Consider the following 16,609-nt stretch of genomic DNA (forward strand, 5'->3'; position numbering starts at 1 on the left):
CCCTTGGAGGCGTATGCTAGCGCTATAGCATCAACTATCCATCTGGATAGGCTCTGTTTCGACGCGGCTAGTCCCTTAGAACGCCCGCTGAACGAAACAAAGCTGCTCTGTCTGTCTGAAAACAGACGAGCGAGACACATAAGCTCGTAATGCCCTAACTGGGCAAAGGAGGCCCGCGTCTCTTTCCTCATCAGGGACCAGTAGGGCTGACAGGGAGATGACCTGCGCCCTAAACGGTGTGTTGAGGGATTTTGGAACATAACCGTGCTTAGGTTTGAGTATAACTTTTGAGTCATTAGGCCCAAATTCCATGCACGTTGCGCTCACAGAGAGCGCGTGTAAGTCCCCTATGCGCTTCACTGAAGCGAGAGCCAGCAGAAACACAGTCTTGAAAGACAGATGTTTCAGATCAATTGTCTGTAAAGGCTCGAATGGTCCACCTTTCATGGCTTCCAGTACCGTAGAAAGGTCCCATACGGGGACTGAGGGAGGTCTGGGAGGATTCAGTCTCTTAGCCCCTCTAAGGAAGCGGATGACTAAATCGTTCCTTCCTATTGACTGACCAAGCGTTGTTCTTGAGAACGCTGCTATAGCCGCCACATAAACTTTGAGCATGGAAGGGGTCCTGCCCTTATCCAACAGCTCTTGTAGGAAGGAAAGCACCTCCGTCACTCCACAGTCTGTGGGTGACACGCCACGGGCTGTGCACCAGCCCAAAAACACTGACCATTTCGAGGAGTAGAGCCGTCTCGTAGACGGAGCTCTAGCCTGCGTGATCGTGTTTAATACTCCCTTAGGGAGTTCAACATGTACCCGTTGATGGCCCAGACATGAAGGGACCACAATTCCGGGTGAGGATGCCAGATCGAGCCGTGGGCCTGAGAGAGGAGGTCTCTCCTCACTGGCACTGGCCATGGGGCAGTGCTCGCTAGCTGCATCACAACTGGGAACCAAGGTTGGTTTTCCCAGAACAGTGCTACAAGCAGTACTGAGCATCCTTCTTCCCTGATCCGCTCTATCACCTGAGGCAGGAGAGAGACGGGGGGAAAAGCATAGAGCGGGCGGCGGGGCCATACATGAGCCAGCGCGTCCCTGCTCTTGGAGAAAAATTCCGGACAGTGAGCGTTTTCTTGAGACGCGAACAGGTCTACTTCCGCTCTGCCGAATTTCTTCCACAGCAGTTGGACTGTCTGTGGGTGTAGAGACCATTCGCCTGCCGGAACATTGTTCCTGGACAGTCTGTCTGGTCCTATGTTTAGGAGCCCTGGCACGTGCGCTGCTCTCAGCGAGCGCAGGTTGCGCTGAGCCCATACCAGGAGGCGTTCTGCTAGCCTGTACAGGCTCCTGGACCTGAGGCCGCTCTGGCGATTTATGTAGGACACCACAGACATGTTGTCCGAGCGGACCAGGACGTGGCGTCCTTTTATTTGGGGACAAAAACGCGTCAGCGCGTTGTCTACTGCCAGCATTTCGAGGCAGTTTATGTGCAGGAGCTTCTCCCGTTCTGACCACTGGCCGAAGAACGGTCTGCCCTCGAGCAGCGCTCCCATCCCGAGGTGGACGCATCCGTGGACACCACTCTCACCCTCGAGGAAGTCCCCAGGCTTACACCTGATTGGTACCAGTCGTCCGCTCTCCAAGGTTTCAGAGCTGTGACGCACTTCTGATTGACCTTGAGGCGAAGCAGACCGGATGCCCACGCTTGGCGTGGGACTCGCACTTTCAGCCAAAACTGCAGCGGGCGCATGCGGAGCAGGCCCAGCTGGAGCAGGCCCAGCTGGAGCACTGATGATGCTGAGACCATGAGACCCAGCATCTTCTGAAATTTCTTGAGCGGGACAGATGCGCCGCAGCAGAACGAGTTCGCTGTGCACTGAATGTCTACCGCGCGCTGTGGTGATAGTCGCGCTATCATGGACAGCGAGTCCAACTCTGTGCCCAGGAAAGATATCGTCTGACTGGGGGACAGAGAGCTCTTCGCCCAATTGACACTGAGACCCAAATTCTCGAGGTGATCGAGTAAAATGGTCGTGTGCTCTATGAGCACTGAGCGAGATTGCGCTAGAATCAGCCAATCGTCCAAATAGTTCAGTACTCGCACGCCCCTCATTCTGAGGGGTGCGAGCACCGCATCCATGCACTTCGTAAATGTACGGGGTGCCAGGGATAAACCGAACGGCAGGACTGTGTACTGATATGCCTGACCCTCGAAGGCGAATCTCAAATATCGCCTGTGACGTGACGCTATCTGCATTTGAAAATACGCGTCTTTCAGATCTATTGACACGAACCAATCTCCTTGGCGAATCTGCGCAAGGATTTGTCTGGTCGTGAGCATCCTGAACTGTCGCTTCACAAGCACTCTGTTCAGTTGCCTTAGATCTAGTATGGGTCTGAGACCCCCGTCTTTTTTCGGTACCAGGAAGTATCTGCTGTATAGCCCTCCTTCGCTCTGAACTTGAGAGAGAGGCTCTATGGCCCCTTTGTTCAATAGTTTCGCCACTTCGGCTCGAAGTAAATGTGCTACTTCTGCTTTTACCGTGGTCTCGACGCGCGCCGTATAGCGGCGAGGGCGTCGGCGAAACTGTAGCGAATAGCCTCTTTTTATAATGTCCAGCACCCACTTCGAAACCCCGGGCAGCTTTGCCCATGCGTCTGCATGAATAGCTAGGGGTTGAATACGAAGCGCGCTCCGTTCGCTCAGCGATGGAGAGGCTTCGGTGTGCTGTAACACAAGCGTCGCGCTCGTGACATTTGAGGCATGGGGCGCGCTGATAACAGCGGGCAGATTGCCCGCGCTCGACTCCTCTGCGGCGGTCAACCGCGAGGGGGAGGGCTGGGCGAGTCCCGTAGGAACTGTCATGTCTATGTGTGGATGTGGGCGCGGGACAGCGGGCACATTTATCACACCGAAAGCATTGTTCGCTTGAGTGAAGCGAATGCACGCTGGTTTCGTTTTTACAGAAACCGTGAGACATGCATAACGTGGTGTTTGTGGGCACTGGGTAGTGGGCACATTTACCACGTTTGAAGCGCAACCGATCTGAGTCGATTTTATGTGCGCGGGCCCTGTAGAGATGGGCACTGGGCAGTGGGCATTCTTACTACACATGAGACACCATCGGCCGTGGCCGGGACACCAGAAAATACACTCTCTTGGGGATTTATCTGGGTAGCCGTGAAAACACGGCGGAGCAGGCTTGACATCGTGCGGCAAGCTTTAGAGGGTAGGGCCAGCTTAGCGCGCCGTCCAGCGGAGGGCGGACATAAGTGGGCCGCTATCGCCTCTTCGACCGTCGGCAGCGAAAGGTATCCCCTGTTCTTGGCATCGTCAACTGTAGAGAATGCCAAAGAAACAGCTGGACGCACTCTAGCTGAATAGGACTTCAGTTCCAGGACTTAGCGACTTCTTCGTGTAGCTCAGGAAGAAAGGGCGCTGGTTTGGACGCAGGCGAAGCGCGCTCCCCAGGCAGGAAAAAGCCATCCAGCCGGTTGTGAGCGGGCTGCTCGGGCGAAGACCACTCGAGGCCGAGGCTCGCCGCGGCCTGTGCGAGTATCCGCATGAGCTCCGTCTCGATGGACGCTCTCTTGCCTGACGATGTGCGGGCAGGGGGCGCGGGATCCTCAGAGCCCGCCCAATCCTCACTGCCTGACGCCAGGATAGAGCAGGAATCATCCTCTCCCAGCAGGGCTACCTCGTCAGCGATGTCGACGGAAGCGGAGGCAGACAGCGGCCGCTGTCCGTCAGGAAGAGAAGCTGACGAAGCCGGTGAAGCAGGCGGGCGAACCGGCGAGCTTTGGCGGCTGGGGGAAGGTTCCGGGACCTGCTGGGCATGGCGCTTTTTACGGCGCGACACCGCGGCGGGCGGGGGAGCAGTCTCGGTGAAGAAAGCCAGGCGAGTCCTCAGAGTCGCCATGGGCATGAGCTCGCAGTGAGGGCAGCCGCCGTCAGCGAGCGCGAGAGCTGCATGTTCCTCACCCAAGCAGGAAACGCAGATAACATGGCGGTCCCCGTTGCTGAGTGTGGCTCTGCACGAGCCGCAGGAAGGGATCTTGAAAAAGACGCTAGCTCTTTTAGAATGTGTGTCGCGGCGGCGACACACACACACACACACAGAGTACAGAGTACAGAGTAATAAAAGGATATAAGCGCCGGAAAGCGCAGCAGGAAGGCAAGGAAGGCGGCGCGGCCAGCGACTTCAGTGACTCGTCCCGCTGAAGGTGCTCTCTCTCAGACGGCGCAGCTTCTTCTCCAGCTCCAGCGATGCGTGTGCTTTGCTTGAAGGATGAAAAATCAGATAATAGCTGCCTGCGAGCTGTATTTATAGGCCTAGACCACGCCCGTTTCGGCGGGATGTGACGCAGCGGGCGCGAAGCACCCTCATTGGGTCTGGCGTCACGCCAGGCCTCGCTCGATAGGCTGCTGCAGTTGCCGCAGAACAGCCAATAGGCGCGCGAGCTGCCTCGCCTATGTCTGTATGCTGCCGCAATGCATTTTGCATTATTACAAAATTAAGGATAATTTTTGGCTTCAATATCTCGCGGAAAAAGGATTTTCCCCTAGCATAAGATATCTTACGCAGTACGAGAGACCTCTCGTAAGAGAACATTTCAATTAATAATAGCCCAATTACAATTGGTAATCTATATGGCCCAAACATAGATGACTCTTCTTTTTTCAGACCTTTTTCCCTTCCATTTCAAACTCTGTCCAGTCAGAGTAGCAAGTGAGTGACTTCAACACAGTTCTCGACCCATCAATAGATAGATCTAATATGTTAATCAATAAACACAATTGGCAATCTACAGAAACCATAAAACAGCACATGAGTGATTTTGGTCTTGGCGATGGTTGGTGTTAAGAACTGCTCCGAGACATGAAGGTTGAGGATCCAAATGCAGTTTATTAAAGTAAATCAAAATCGTTATCAGAATCCAGGCAAAGGTCATACAAAGGCAGACAATCCAAACAAACAGACAAATCCAGAGGGTGAAGCAGGAACGGGAAAACCAGGACACGGGCAGAGATCAAGAACCAGGAACAATGACAACAAAGGAAACACTCAGAAATGCAGTGGAATAACGTACAAGACTTCGCAGGGAATGATGAGGTGAACCAGGCTTATATGGGGTGAACCAGAGCCCGTCTACGGAGAGCCTGCCCACTCTCTATTAAGTCCTATTGTACCGAATTTTGGTTGTAGTTCCACCACAGTTCCACTGGGGGCGATCGCCCATGACTGCAAAATGAATGGGAGTCCATGGGGCTAGACCGCTAAATTTGTCTCTTTCACCCGATTGCCGTTGAGAAATCTCAGATTTGATTGTAGGTCTTGGGCCCTGTCCCAAATGGCACACTTCATGTGCACTTTCGGTCTTGTGGACTTACAATGGCTGCCGCGTGCGCGTGTCCGTTAAGTCCGTGAGACCGCAGTGTGTCCCATTTGTCATTTTTAGATCTCAGAAGGGTGCTCGCGAGCGCCCCCATGTGGTCGATTTGCGCCTTTGATGCGCACTTTTGCTGAGCCCGCGCTGATGCGGACTCCGCTGCAGACTTCTTCCCGACAGTCAAAGCGGCATTACGTCACGAAAGTGCGGACTCAGAGGAAGACCGCGAGTGCTTAGGGTTCCATTTGGGACAGGGCCTTGCAAGTTCAACATGGGTTATAGGTCGAAAGTTGAATGAACGAGTACTTATGTCCTTTCGATTTCTTACAGGTTGAGTTGTTGTTGCCCATAACACGCTAGCATTCTACTAATGAACGCTGATTGGTCAGTGAAGGACTGATTACGACCAGAGATACCGCTTGATGGCATCGTGGCATCCGAAGCGGGACCAGAAACAAACAAAACAAAAACTCATCTAGCACGTGTATTTACCTGTGTCAGCTGTGTTGTGTGTTTACCTGTGTCAGCTGTGTTGTGTGTTTACCTGTGTCAGCTGTGTTGTGTTTACCTGTGTCAGCTGTGTTGTGTGTTTACCTGTGTCAGCTGTGTTGTGTGTTTACCTGTGTCAGCTGTGTTGTGTAGTTACCTGTCAGCTGGGTTGTGTATTTACCTGTGTCAGCTGGGTTGTGTGTTTACCTGTGTCAGCTGTGTTGTGTGTTTCCCTGTGTCGGCTGTGTTGTGTGTTTACCTGTGTCAGCTGTGTTGTGTTTACCTGTGTCAGCTGTGTTGTGTATTTACCTGTGTCAGCTGTGTTGTGTGTTTCCCTGTGTCGGCTGTGTTGTGTGTTTACCTGTGTCAGCTGTGTTGTGTTTACCTGTGTCAGCTGTGTTGTGTATTTACCTGTGTCAGCTGTGTTGTGTATTTACCTGTGTCAGCTGTGTTGTGTTTCCCTGTGTCGGCTGTGTTGTGTGTTTACCTGTGTCAGCTGTGTTGTGTTTCCCTGTGTCGGCTGTGTTGTGTGTTTACCTGTGTCAGCTGTGTTGTGTATTTACCTGTGTCAGCTGTGTTGTGTGTTTCCCTGTGTCGGCTGTGTTGTGTGTTTACCTGTGTCAGCTGTGTTGTGTTTACCTGTGTCGGCTGTGTTGTGTGTTTACCTGTGTCAGCTGTGTTGTGTTTCCCTGTGTCGGCTGTGTTGTGTGTTTACCTGTGTCAGCTGTGTTGTGTTTCCCTGTGTCAGCTGTGTTGTGTGTTTACCTGTGTCGGCTGTGTTGTGTGTTTACCTGTGTCGGCTGTGTTGTGTGTTTACCTGTGTCAGCTGTGTTGTGTTTACCTGTGTCAGCTGTGTTGTGTATTTACCTGTGTCAGCTGTGTTGTGTTTACCTGTGTCAGCTGTGTTGTGTGTTTACCTGTGTCAGCTGTGTTGTGTTTACCTGTGTCAGCTGTGTTGTGTTTACCTGTGTCAGCTGTGTTGTGTGTTTACCTGTGTCAGCTGTGTTGTGTTTACCTGTGTCAGCTGTGTTGTGTATTTACCTGTGTCAGCTGTGTTGTGTTTACCTGTGTCAGCTGTGTTGTGTGTTTACCTGTGTCAGCTGTGTTGTGTTTACCTGTGTCAGCTGTGTTGTGTATTTACCTGTGACAGCTGTGTTGTCGATGCCTCGAGAGAAAAGAAAGTGCAGAGCGCGAAAGCACCAAAGTGACTGAAGGATTGCCGTAGAGCAGTATCTCTGGTCGTACGATGTGTATGACGTCATTGACATTTTAAAAGACTTTTTAAAGCAAATAAGTGACTCTAAAAAATCTAACACCCAGCAATGTGTAATTTCTTTGCATCTCCTTTCAAATACAACATTCAAATTACTAGACAAAAAATTATATCCTGAGAAAAGTGGATTTTGAGGGGTATAGCGCCATAGACCTCCATTCATTCTGCACTCGTCCTGTGAGTGCCCTCATGTGGAACCAGAGTGGAACTGCAACCAGTTCAGAAGCCGGAAGTTTACTGAGAGTGAAACTTCTCCCCTTATTAGACATAAGACATAATGTAGTTGTGAGTGAATAATAAGTTGTGAGTCTGATGTAGAGTGCCCTCAGGTGGCTCTCAAGGGCACTCCAGCTGATGACCGTTACAGTTGGCAACTACAGCATCCAAATGCTAAAGAATACTCATTTATTTCACCAGTTCACCACTCATATTCCTGCTTTGATTTCTTTCTCACCAGTCATTTTAGAATATCAAATATTTCCGAATAATAGATCCATCCAACGTTCATTAGTGACCATGCCCCTGTAACATTAAAATGGAATAGAACAAGTCCACATAAACCCATTACCGGAGGGCGCTTTATCTCGTCTCTTCTGAATTTGACAGTTATTTTAAAAGAGAGTGTGTGCACGCTTTCTAGACATAAATGACACTCTGTCTCTTCTGTGGGAAAAAGGGAAAGCAGTGCTAAGAGGAAAAATAATAAAATTTTCTGTTTACAAAAGAAAGAAAGAAAGAAAGAAAGAAAGAAAGAAAGAAAAGGAACCAGAAGCAGAACTGGGGGGAAAAAATCAAATAACCTAACAGAAGAAAAACAGAATAAATTAGGAATATATAAATTTAAAAGGAATGAAACAATCAAGTCTTGCTTTTCATTTAATGCAAGGAAGAAAATTGTGTCTGCAACTTTCTTACTGATTCTTGACTATGGGGATGTAGTGTCTCAGCATGCTGCTCCTTATCTTAGTGCCTTAAGGTTTATAACGGACTGTAAATTCTCTGCACACAATTGTGCATTATATAATAGAGATGCTTGGTCTTCTCTTGCTGTTCGAAGGAAAATGCATGGGTACTTATTGATATACCAAGCAATTTGTTTTTTTATACTACTTTATCTCTGTTGTTTGATCCAACAAAAAGCAGTTGGTAACTATTTACTGCATTCACAATCTTATTTTAATCTCTATGTACCTCCTGCTAGAACTAATCTAGGTAAAACTGCCCATTCAGACTGGAACTCTCTTCAAATGAAATTGAGGCTAAATCATTTGGTGTCTTTCAGTCATTTTAAAGCACTTTGCTTTGTTATATGTGTATTTGTATAACTGGCCCTATCTTGGCCAGGACACTCCTGTAAAAGAGGTTTTTAATCTCAGTGAGGTTCTCTCCGTGTTAAATAAAGGCTAAACATACACAACATACTCAATTCCTAATACATAAGCTAAGACAAGAAGACTTTCATCACAGTAATACATCTGGAAAATATTTGGCAAACCAAATCAAATGAAATGAGGGAAAAACAACAGTTATTACGGACTCCAACTCACCGGAAGAAATAAACCAAATCTTTCGAAGTTTTTACAGTAAATTATACTAATCAGAAAAAGACCTGAATCAGAAAAACATCAACTCGTTTCTCAACCACAACTCAGTAAACATCAAATAAACAGCCTGGAATCACCCATAACACAACATGACCTTTTCACTGCCCTAAAACTCATGCCGAACAATCCTGATGGATTCCCTGCTGAGTTCTACAAACACTTCTGGTCAATTTTATCACAAACTCTTCATCTGGATGATAAGTAAGAATAAGAATAAAAAAATAAATAAAAAAACACTCCCAGCTAACACGAACACAGCCACAATTTCACTCCTCAAACCCAAAAAAGAACCAAAACATTGCCGTCAAGCTATCGTCCCATTTCTCTAATTAATGCAGACATTAAAATCATCGCCAAAGCACTAGCCCATAGAATGGAAAAAGTCACCCCATCTATAATCCACCCAGATCAAACCGGTTTAATTAAAGGTAGACTTGCCTCCACCAACCCATGTAGACTTTTTTTACTTAAAGGGATAGGCCTAGTTTAAAGTTTTTGAACTTTACTCTGTTATACAAAACAAGAGACGATGATCTTCAACACTGGAAGAACTTACCACTATCCGTTATGGACAGAATATCCAACGCATTCTCATCCTAGGGCAATCAAAATACTTCATAAATTAAACTATTAATTCTTCAATGAATCCAATACAACCCACTATCATCTGGTTTAAATCTCTAGACTAAACCATTACCAAATTCTACTGGAAAAATAAGACCCTAAGAATTAAAACGACGACTTACAGAAACCAAAAACACAGCTTCAAAATATGTACAGATGGACTCATCCTAACCCATCAGAAAACATATGGTTGGATGTTGAACAAACAATTTGTTAGGACATTCACATTTCATACTTACCCTTCTACAGTCAGACAATCAAAAAACACCAGCAATAGCAGCAGCTCTGACAGCCTGGTGGAAATGTCATCAAAATACACCCCCATCTGGAATAACCCAGATTTTACAGTTAACAAGAAGCCAATTAACTTCCACACGTGGGCAAAAAAGGGCATCACACAACGTCAACATCTTCCATAATAATAACCTGGCCTCATTTTCCTACTTGGTCCAACAGCATCGGGAGTAAATGGTTTTTTTTTTGGAATACCTATAAATCAAATCATCTATCAAATCAAAAATCGACATTCGGATCACTAACCTATATCTCTCTGCTTCAATCTCAGAGCTAATTAATATATCTTTCTTTAAAAAACTACTCTCCAAAATATACAAAATTACTCTACAATTACTCCCGATGCTGATTTCTGGACACAAATCTGTATGAAAATCTACGTCATGACAAAAAAAAGAAAATGGCAACCTGCAACTCATAAGCCCCTTTCACACAGAGATTCCGGAAAATACACGGATAAAGTGACCCGGGATTTGACCCGGGTTCGTTTGATTTTGGTCATTCACACTGCCAGTGATTTTCCGGAATCAGAGAGTGCGTTCACACACAACCCGTAAAAATGCCGTAAAGACACGTGACATCGATGTGACTTGTAATCTCAGCAGCGTCTTAAGTTTGCTTATGAGCTGCGATCTCTCTCTCGAGAAACCATGCCTGTGCATTTGTTTCTCTGATTCGATCATAAACTTGCGCATTACGTACCGTTTCACAGCTGGAGAACGAGCCCGGCTTCAGCGTCATCACTACGACACGGCATTATTACGGCTTTTGTTCACACAGCGCGCGTTCCGGGACTGAACACGGCAATGTTACTAGGTCCCGACCCGGCATCGATCCCGGCATAAATCCCGGGTCGAGTTTGCGTTCACACAGAAGGCGCTCTGGCAATTTGCCGGCAATTTGCCGGGTTCAAAGCGCTGTGTGAAAGGGGCTATACAGTATAAGGTATTTATCAGGGGAAACTGTGTATTTTTGTCTAAATAAAAAATTCTAAATCAAATTTTCACCTAAATGAGAACAACATAAAGACAAATGTCACTTCTGAATGAGTGAGTGCTGTTTAAAATGATGTACTACATAAAATGATGACCCTACAAAGGGCCAACTTTACTGAAATCACTCATAAAAATGTCCAATATCTGTGATGATCGTTACTGAAACCGTCTGTTATTCTGGGAGGATTGAATTGTGCTGAATATCAGTGATGTTAGCTTAATCGAGTGTTATAATCCATGTTTGAACATATGCGTGTCAGAGAGACACAAACTACTGAACCTCGCTTAGAAAACAAATTTACATCTTCAGGATGAAACTAAAGTCACACGCCTGTGGATTCAGATATTTGCATGATCATTTGATATAACAGCTTGACAAAATTCACGCACACTAATGTGGAACATATTTGGTTGATGAAAATGCAAGACACGCAAACACTGTGTCAAAATCAGCTAATGACTTGTTGTCAATGTGTTATATCTCCGAGAGCCTCTCATGTGATTGTAATGAAGATAATACAATTTCTACATATATTTCCTCAACTTTAGTCTCAGAACTTGTTACACCAAAGGAGAATCCCTTGTATTTTGAATTTTTATTTGTTAAAATAATTCTTCATGAAAATAAACAATTGATAATAGGCAATATTTATAGACCCCCCAAAGCTCCGGTTGAATCCACTAAATGTATTATATCAACTATTAATTCCCTTGATGATCACACTGAAATGATCATTTTGGGTGATTTTAATAATAACTGGTTAGCTGGCTCATGCAGGTACGATCGTAATTTATTAAGTAGTTCAAATTTAACACAACTTATAACAGAACCCACCAGAACGGATTCTAAATAATCATCCTTGCTAGACTGGATCCTAGTCACACATCCAGATAGGATTATTTCATCTGGAGTTTTGTCAGACTCATATAGTGATCATTCTATGATCTACTGTGTCTGGAAAATAAACATACCTCGACTACCTCCAAAATTAATTAGGGTCAGACAATCAAAAAATATTAATTCTGAACACTTTATCCAAGACATGACTAATATTAACTGGGTTTAGCCAAATTATTAGCTATCCGATTAGAGTCTCCCTTGGTCAGTATCATTTCAGCTAATCAGACTGGTTTTATAAAAGGTCGCCACATCTTCTCTAACGTTCGCCGTCTTTTGAATGTTCTTTACACCCCCCAATCCCAGGACACCCCTGAAATTGTAGTTTCACTAGATGCCGAAAAGGCATTTGATCGGGTGGAATGGGGTTACCTTTTTTTCGCTATGAATAAATTTGGTTTTGGCCCCAGATTTATAGAATGGATCCGTCTTCTGTATACTTCCCCAGTTGCTTCAGTGGTTACTAATAAATGGCGATCCAAAAATTTTTCCCTATCAAGGGGCACTCGGCAAGGATGCCCATTAAGCCCCCTTTTGTTTACAATTGCAATTGAGCCACTCTCTGTGGTGTTAAAATCCACACCTAGTTTTCATGGTATTAATAGGTGGGGTGTTGAACATAAGCTCTCATTATACGCTGACGACTTGATTCTTTACATCTCAGACCCTTTATCGTGCATCAATGATATTATCAAAATCTTGCACAATTTTGGGACCTTCTCAGGCTATAAATTGAATATCTCTAAAAGTGAATGCATGCCTGTTAACACACTTGCCAGGCATATGCCTGACTCTGCTTTCCCCTTTCGCTTGGCAAGATCTGGGTTTAAATATCTGGGCATTAATATTGCACATAACTTTAAAGGACTATTTGAAAACAATTTTACTCCCCTTTTGATTAAACTTAAATCTGATCTTCAAAAATGGAGGATTCTTCATCTAACCCTGGCCGGTAGGGTGAACTGTGTTAAAATGACAGTTCTCCCGAGATTTTTATATTTATTTCAATGCCTACCAATCTTCCTTTCCAAAGCTTTTTTCAACAGATTAGACAAACTTATTTCCAGTTTTTTATGGGATGGGAAAACCCCTAGGATTCGGAAAGAGTTTCTCCAGAAACATAGGAGTGATGGGGGTTTAGCTCTTCCTAATTTCTTATATTATTATTGGGCTGCTCAAGTTCAAAAGATAATCTATTGGATGCACCCATCAGGCGCCACTGATTGGTGTGAAACAGAATCTAAATCCTGCACAGCAACCTCTTTACAAGCCCTATTAACATCTAGCCTACCTATTAAAATAGCACAATATACATCAAATCCGGTTGTTCATTCTACTCTTAAAATATGGATTCAAATACGCCAACATTTGCACTTAAGACAAGCACTTTTGCTTCAGAGCCCAATATGCACCAATCATGCATTCCTCCCTGCCAAACTAGACTCAGCATTTAAACAATGGCAAGATAAGGGCATTGCTCAATTTGGTGATCTTTACATTGATGGTCTTTTTGCTAGTTTTAATGATTTACGTTCCAAATTCAATCTTAATCAAGCTGACCTTTTTCGTTATTTTCAGATACGACATTTTGTGAATGCTCAAAGCCCATCATTTCCTCATATTCCATCCAAGTCTCCTGCAGACTCTCTGTTTGAAGCTCCTCTCCATCTACAAGGTTTTATTTCAAGAATATATACAATTTTCATGTCTTTAAAAAGTATAGGAACAGACAAAGTTAAAAGTGGATGGGAGAAAGAGCTTGGAACATTATTATCAGAGGAGTTCTGGAGCAATGCCCTCCATAGAGTGAATGGTAGTACCTCTTGTGCCCGATTGAGTCTTATACAGTTCAAGGTTTTGCACCGTGTGCACCTAAGCAGAACAAGGATTGCTTCTTTTAATCCTACTTTTGATAAGACCTGTATAAGATGTCAAATTGGAGAAGCTGATCTGACTCACATGTTTTGGACGTGCCCTACACTTACTGTTTATTGGTCAACCATATTTGATACACTCTCTCAAGTATGTAACGTGCAACTGATGCCATGTGCTGAACTTGCTATATTTGGTGCTCCAGCCGACGAATCTAATCTGACTCGAAGACAACTGAACATTATTGCTTTTGCATCCTTATTGGCTCGTAGACGGGTGTTATTACATTGGAAATCGGCAAACCCACCTAAAGCATCGCATTGGCTTCAGGATCTGATGTTATACCTACATTTGGAAAAGATTAAATATTCAATTAGAGGATCCCATAAATTTTCATATGTCTGGCAGCCCTTATTATCCTATTTTTCTGCCATAAATGTACTCCCTGGGGAGTAGTGGGACTTCCATTGGTACCATAACTTTTTATCTTTATACACACCTCTCTATATAACAAACTTGCGACCTTTGAAGATCTGGCACAAGCGCTCCAGATATTTACATGTGTAGATATGTAGGGCTTGTGTTTATTGTTGTATCACTGTTACGCTTTTGATTGTGGTGTCCAACTGTTTTTTTTTTTTTTTTTTTTGTATGTGTATTATTATAATTTTTATTATTATTATAATTTTTTTTTTTTTTTTACAATATTGTATTACTATTACTACTATTATTGTCATTTTCATCTTTTGTGTAATCACTATTAATGAACATCATGTAAGGCAGATTGTTCTGGGGTGGTTGGGGAGGGTTTGAAAATGTAAAAAATACAATTTCTGTACGAATAATAGCATTTGCTCTTGAAATAAAATAAATATAAAAAAAATAAAAATATTAACTGGGATAGATTTCAGTTAATCCCATTTGTTGAAGATGCATGGAACTATTTTTATTTAGAAGTTACCAAAATTATTGATAAACATGCACCTTGGAAAATAATCAAAGTTAAGGGAAGACACTTGCCTTGGATAAATGGTGATTTAATAAATCTTTTCAAAGATAGAGATAGAGCTTGGAGAAAATACCGCTCAACAAGGGATTCTACAGAATGGGATACTTATAAGAAGTTGAGGAATATATGTACAACAAAAACGCGAAATGCAAAAGCAAATTATTTTAAGGACTGCCTAGCAACAGATTATAACAATCCCAAAGTATTCTGGGACAGAATTAATAATTTAACCAATTTTTCATCTAAAAAACAAACTAATTTCATACGAATAAATAATGAAATTGTTAATGATTCCTTTGAAATTGCCGATGCATTTAATCAATACTTTACCAAAGGTAGTCCTACATCCTCTGATTTTTCTGACCTCAATTCTAATTTGAATACTCCTAATCATATTTGTGAAAACTCCTTCTCCTTTAGACTCATCAGTCCTATAGAAGTTCAGCAAGTTATCGACAGTTTAGATTCAGACAGCAGTGCAGGCCCAGATGGGTTGGAAATCAAGTTCCTGAAAATGGCCTCACATGTCTTGGCTTATCCTTTGTCTGATTTATTTAATTTATCATTGACAACATGCACTACCCCATTATCTAGGAAACATACTAGAGTTACTCCATTGTATAAAAACGATGATCAACATGACTTTAAAGGGATAGTTCACTTTGAAATTAAATTTTGGTATGTTTTAGCTTACCTCAAGGGCATCCAAGATGTAGGTGTCTTTGTTTCCGCAGTAGTTTCAATTTTGATATTTTTAAGTCAAACCGTTCTTGTCTGTCAGTCATATAATGCAGGTCTATGGTCACTATCTCAAAGAGTATGCACAGAGAAGTCCAAATTAAACAATTCCCCATCGTAAGTAAACATTGATGGCCTAAGACACGAAACGAGCGGTTTGTGTGAGAAAACGAACAGTATTTATATCATTTTTACCTCTTGTACACTTTCCGGCGCATGCGCAGACTAAGCCAGAACGCGCGCACACGTCACACACCAGGATGCGCCCGCGCCCTCAGATCACTTGGACGTGGTTGTGTAGAGGTAAAAACGATATAAATACTGTTCGTTTCCTCACACAAACCGCTCGTTTCGTGTCTTAGGCCATCAATGTGTACTTACGATGGGGAATTGTTTAATTTGGACTTCTCTGTGCATACTCTTTGAGATAGTGACCATAGACCTGCATTATATGACTGACAGACAAGAACGGTTTGACTTAAAAATATCAAAATTGAAACTACTGCGGAAACAAAGACACCTACATCTTGGATGCCCTTGAGGTAAGCTAAAACATACCAAAATTTCATTTCAAAGTGAAATATCCCTTTAATAATTATAGACCAATCTCAATAATTAATAGCGTGGTGAAAATATTTGGAAAAAATTATTTTCAATCAATTATCAAAATATTTTAATGATTCCAATATTATATCTCCTTTTCAGTCCGGCTTCCGACCAAATTTTTCTACAACAAGTGCTCTTCTAAAAACTACCAATGATATTACATCTTCTTTTGATTCTAATAAATTAACTGGTGCCATATTTATTGATTTAACCAAAGCTTTTGATTTAGTTGATCATTATCTTCTTTTAGATAAAATGTATGATATTGGCCTTTCAAGATCTTCTTTACTTTGGTTTAATTCATATTTACACCATAGACAACATTGTGTTTTATATCAGGGAAGTTGCTCGGATTTTAAAACTATTGATAGAGTAACTCAGGGCTCATCTCTTGGACCGTTATTGTTTTCTATTTTTATAAATAAGCTTCCACAGGTTTGTTCTATTTGTCAAATTCAGTTATATGCAGATGATACTGTTATTAATTTTTCTAGTTCTGATATTTCTTATATTCAGCGATCACTGCAGTCTGATTTTCACATAGTTCTAAACTGGTTTACTAATAACAAACTTTTGCTAAACAAAAAGAAGTCTTATTATATGTTGTTTAATACAAAACAAATCTCACTACCAACTGACTACTCAATTAATTTTATAGATGGAACTCTAGTGTTAAAAGTTGATGAGTTTAAATATTTAGGTCTTCTGCTTGATTCTCAATTGTCATTTAGATCACATATTGACTTAGTTATTAAGAAAATATCATATCGACTTAGAATACTTTATTCCTCTATTAATTGTTTTCAATTATTCCAATAA

The 16,609-nt window shown here is 43.2% G+C and overlaps 1 protein-coding gene across 5 annotated transcripts in view; it reads left to right on the top strand.

The window, feature by feature from the left end:
* LOC309479600 (adhesion G-protein coupled receptor G1-like) overlaps positions 1–16,609 on the top strand; it is a 74,103-nt gene that overhangs the window by 20,738 nt on the left and 36,756 nt on the right. The window lies entirely within an intron of this gene.

This window comes from Leuciscus leuciscus, assembly GCF_965113295.1.
Source record: "Leuciscus leuciscus genome assembly, chromosome: 17".
Lineage (NCBI taxonomy): Eukaryota > Metazoa > Chordata > Actinopteri > Cypriniformes > Leuciscidae > Leuciscus > Leuciscus leuciscus.